Source organism: Opisthorchis viverrini (genome assembly GCF_000715545.1).
Source record: "Opisthorchis viverrini unplaced genomic scaffold opera_v5_440, whole genome shotgun sequence".
Taxonomy (NCBI): domain Eukaryota; kingdom Metazoa; phylum Platyhelminthes; class Trematoda; order Opisthorchiida; family Opisthorchiidae; genus Opisthorchis; species Opisthorchis viverrini.
In genome coordinates, this window is record NW_008752103.1 from 22,150 (window position 1) to 27,006 (window position 4,857).

Here is a 4,857-nt window from a genome sequence, read left to right on the forward strand (position 1 = left end):
GTTTCTTTAACTGCACTCACTGCATCCACAACTTTCGACCGATGCCAACTACCACTTAATTGAACTTCCTGTTCCCTGTTTTTTTTGTGAGGAAAGAAACCGCCCAAAGGAAGCGAAACCCCAAAAGTCAACACAAGCTCCTTTTGTGACCTTATGCTCAAAGATTTTTTCAGGCTTCCGGTGATAGCTGAGGGTACTTTTGGTTGTTTTTCTACAGGATTGCAAAGATGGTCTAGCATACTTCGTAGGTTTGTCAGGAGGTCACACACACTCCTGAGCCAGTAAACCAAGGAAAGCCATTCGTAATGGAGTCGTATCACATTGACGGTTTAATGTGCTCTTCTTTGCCTGAAACTGGTTATCTTGGAACTGACCTTGTGTTGCGGAATCGCTTTTGTTTCACCGAAAGTTCTACAGACCACCAGTTTTCCGACAGAAGGTATAAACAATATAGTGAGAATATCTCTCTCGTTTGTGATGTTTCCAGGCAACTGAATGTGCTGCACCAGGCCGCCTCATTTTTCAGTCGCTACGATATTCGAGATATCACGATACATGTATATCTTTGTGATGTACTACTCATAAGGTTGCTTGAAATCCGTCGACAGCCCACGAACGGTTTCGCCCTTTTTGGGGCTCATCAGGTAGGCGCAGTGTAAGTAAACATCAAAAATGGGAGATTCAGCTGGGTTCCAGGTGAGTCTCTCGAAAAACCAAATTGGTTTACAAATTTTGCTAAAAGGTTTGTTAGTCTCTCGAAAAACCAAATTGGTTTACAAATTTTGCTAACCTCAAGGTTTGTTTCGGACAGCCTCAGCTCCTTACCACTCTTTGTACTTTGTAAGTGTCACTGGGACGATTAGGCGCGACGTGCATCTATGTGGGTGCGTGCATATCTGGTTTCAGATGAGTATTTCTTTAGCCTGTCTAGTCTTCGATCAACGGTAATGAAAGCCTGGAGCATGTAATGTACCGCACCTGAAGGATGTGCTCAAGTTGGTGGGGAGCTACAAGCCGAACGAATCTCTGGCTCCATATTTTGTTTCTCATAGGAAAATTAGGGAAAATGTTTGGCTCGGCGCGGCGGGCGAGAGGGCAGCTCGTGAATTTTTCGTTGGCTCGGGTTGATTTTTCATTGTCTGTAAGAGAAGTTTAGCCAGAAACATTTTTAATTAACCCTGATTGACTTTTAGGTCATTTCTGACCCTGTTTGTAATTCGTCATGACTTTACACAAAAGCAGTAGAAGAAAATCCAGCAATTTGGTTAGTTAGAAACATTTTGTGCTTTATTGAAGACCACTTCCAGCTAACAAAACTGCGCACATCCCTTCCAGAATGCTCCCAAGGTAAACTCCTCCTGATGAAGCATAAGAGAATTTTTGATACAGTGCCTGCAACTACTGATAGCTCTGTAGTTATTGCAACACAAATGCATTGTGAGATAAATTTAGGATCTGTCCGGAGGTGACCGTTTTGCCTGCCTGTAATCAACCTATCTGCCCAATTGTTTCCGCCGCTATGGCCACACTATAAGGATTACACTGTCAACGAAAAGCGTTCACAATGAGACCCTACGCTGCAGACATACGCGCTTGTCCACCCTGGCTTCCAACACAAAAAAAACACGGGGGTGACGAATATCGGAAGTTGGGAATCTGTTGTGGTGCAGAAACATACACTCTTTGAGCCAATATGACGTGTTTGTTCAAGTAAGACCTTAAACATCCATCGTGAGACTGGATTGCACAGTACATGACGACGGTGTCTGACGGCAGCAACCGAAAGGCAACATCACTGGCAGCAGGACAACAAAACCGAAACTGTCCTTCAGGGTGGAGAGCAAAATGAACACGAATACGGAATAGAGATTAAAATTACCTTCGACCTTGTAAGGAACAGATGCAAAAATAGTAAACACGAGTGCCTGGTAGTTTCCTACGTGCACCAACAGTGATAAAGTTGTTTTTCTAGGATTTTATGGAAATATGATATCCAACCAGTAGTGTCCAAAACATCAAACTTGGTTCTTTTTTGTCAGAAAGTTGAAAATGCCATGGTGTCTCTGTTCGGTGAGTCAGATGGGGTCATTCGAGGCTTTGGATCATATACACGGGCACTAAGTCTTCGTCTGAACTAACACAAGTTCTTCCTACGTGCACCAACAGTGATAAAGTTGTTTTTCTAGGATTTTATGGAAATATGATATCCAACCAGTAGTGTCCAAAACATCAAACTTGGTTCTTTTTTGTCAGAAAGTTGAAAATGCCATGGTGTCTCTGTTCGGTGAGTCAGATGGGGTCATTCGAGGCTTTGGATCATGTACACGGGCACTAAGTCTTCATCTGAACTAAACACAAGTTCAAACAGAAGTGTCAGTGTTTTCCTTCTCAGATGGTTTAAAGTTTGTTGAGCAAACCATTCTGACTAGGCACCAGTGGTCAGCTGACTATTCGAATAGTGACTACAGCATTCTTCCCTATTCCCGTCCCAGTTGTATTTTCTGTTGTAGAAACACTAAACTTTTCATCTGAGCCACCATCCCATTCCCCTCTTTGATACCCCTTTTTCCATTTAATTGGCTTGCCTCACTGCCTGGAGTACCTCCGAGTTACAACCACTGTCCTACCTGAAAGGTACCCGACCTCATTCTGCTCGAGCGACCATTGATGTATTAACGCTTTCACAGCACAGTCCGAGTTGTGTTTTGCTTCTGAAAAGACAAACGATTAAGAACATGACAGAGACCTCGAGGCATAAACGGGCGGATGTACAGAAGGCCAAAGATTGCATGAGTGAGCTACCTCCCGCCGTATGCGAATCTGTAACCATGCGACTCATTTTGGTCGCTAATTTGGCGTCAACTGGGAGACCCGAGTCTCCGGAAGACAGAACATCAGCTTAGTGTCCAAAATAAGATTTTATCCATATCGATTTCTCGAGTATGCACCTTTCCTTACGTGCTATTGTGGGGATCCTTATATCTGGTCCAAATATCCGAACTACAAAATATAACAGGCAATGGTCGGTAGAAGCGATTAAAATTCGTGTCCACTACATGAAAGAATATAATGTAGACGGATATCCGGTTCCTGTGATCTGACTCCTAGGATTTGGCTCTCAAAAGCCAGTTTGTCCCGAGAGAATTCACCGCATACATTCCGTAGCCGATGTTCCCTACAACGAGCAGTTAGCAAGTACAGCGATCGATTCATAACGGCGTTCAGATATAAGTGAGCGTACTGGTGCATGTGTGCGTGCGTGCGCGCATGCGTACGCCTGGAGGCAGTAAAGTATGAGTGCTAACGAATGTGTTCCTAAACCGCAAACGTACGCGCTAACCGGTAGAAATAAGCTACCAGTGATGAAAAAGATGAAAAACACTACAACCCGCCTTATTCTAATGAATCTGGATCGATATGGAGGGTCAGGTCCTGATTTGTACAGTTGCTTCGGAATCCCACATGGTTCTTCAGCTGGATCAGAATATATTGGGCTTTTAGCGCATAAAGAAGCAGACATGTATTACATCCCTACAGAGAAAGTAACACACGTTCATCAGCTGAGTGACCCAGTCGCAAGGGCCATTTGAAACTTGATCTGAGCATACTTAGGTTTTTTGACAAATCAGACGTATAACGCATGGAAGAAGAACAAAACCCTCAGATTGGAAGAGTGCCAGAGTCTGACAAAGAGGTCAAAAGTGGAAAAATGCAATCTGTCATAAAAACGGCTAAGATTTGAAAAGACCGGTTTCTTACCATAGAAGGCAAATCACCCAGACATAGCCTTAAAATGCCTTGGTGATTTGTACAGTAGTCATCTGCGACCATTTGTCCTAAACAACACTTCCTCCTATCAAGATTTCGAAATTAATATGGAAATGGAGTTGTCGATATGTTTACCAACACTCGAAATAATAACAGGCTGAAGCAAGAATGTTACTTAGGGTAATTTCTCGAGCAAATGACACACGCACCAAAATCGATAGCCACCAAACTTGATGACCTTGTTAGAAAAGTCAGCATTTTCACTTTCATGGAGCTTGATCTTTTCAGATATTTATAGTACCCAGCGGCATTCGATTGGGAAGCTTTTGTGAGAAAACCAAAAGTTTTCAGTGATTCATGCAAGAACTACTTTGATAGACGAAAACTCAATTAAGCGCACTGGGAGGCACACGCTAGTTGCTTGTGTCAATCCGTTTAACGTCTCTGATCAGGTCACCTATTGTACTAACGGTAAGGCCTCAGCACAGTATATACAACGGTAACATTCTGGAAATTCGGGCGCTTTCTAGGCGGTACACTAGCAACAGGCATCCAGTAGATACTGGGACATGGTTGGCTGTTGAGTCCATATCTTTGATCAGTCTGATCTCGCCTTGATGTTGAATCGACCAGTGGCCCGATCATCTGACCAATCACGTTGCAGCGCCTGAATGCAAGTGGCAGGGTGCTTTTAGATCAGGATTCTGCCTAACACCTATGGTTCAGCTTCATAGGAGACTTAGCGGCCAAAACCACTGTGACGATATTTTTGTACTATCTTGCGAGCTAACTTAATAGTTCACTTCAGTCAATGATCTACCTCGGGAACAAGTCCTGTTACGACCGCTTGCTCGGAGCCAAAACGTAACACACTACTCATAAAGTTGCTGAAATTTTTTTGACAGACCACGACCAGTTTCGCTCTTCTTGAGACTCATCAAAAAGGCATGGGTTTCCTCCAACCTTATGTTCTATTTGAACCCCAGTTGTACAGACTTCTGCAAACACTCCTATCTGTATACGAATTTGGTTTTAATCCATTGGCCAGCTGCAAAATCGATCGGGCGGAAAAAAAGTGTTTTTGGTTGA

General features: G+C 43.4%; 1 protein-coding gene across 1 annotated transcript in view; it reads left to right on the forward strand.

Moving 5' to 3' along the window:
• The window catches only part of T265_11080 (hypothetical protein), a gene marked incomplete at both ends in the record, with an annotated part of 80,572 nt that overhangs the window by 20,735 nt on the left and 54,980 nt on the right, over window positions 1-4,857 (forward strand). The gene's annotated exons all lie outside the window — the stretch shown is intronic.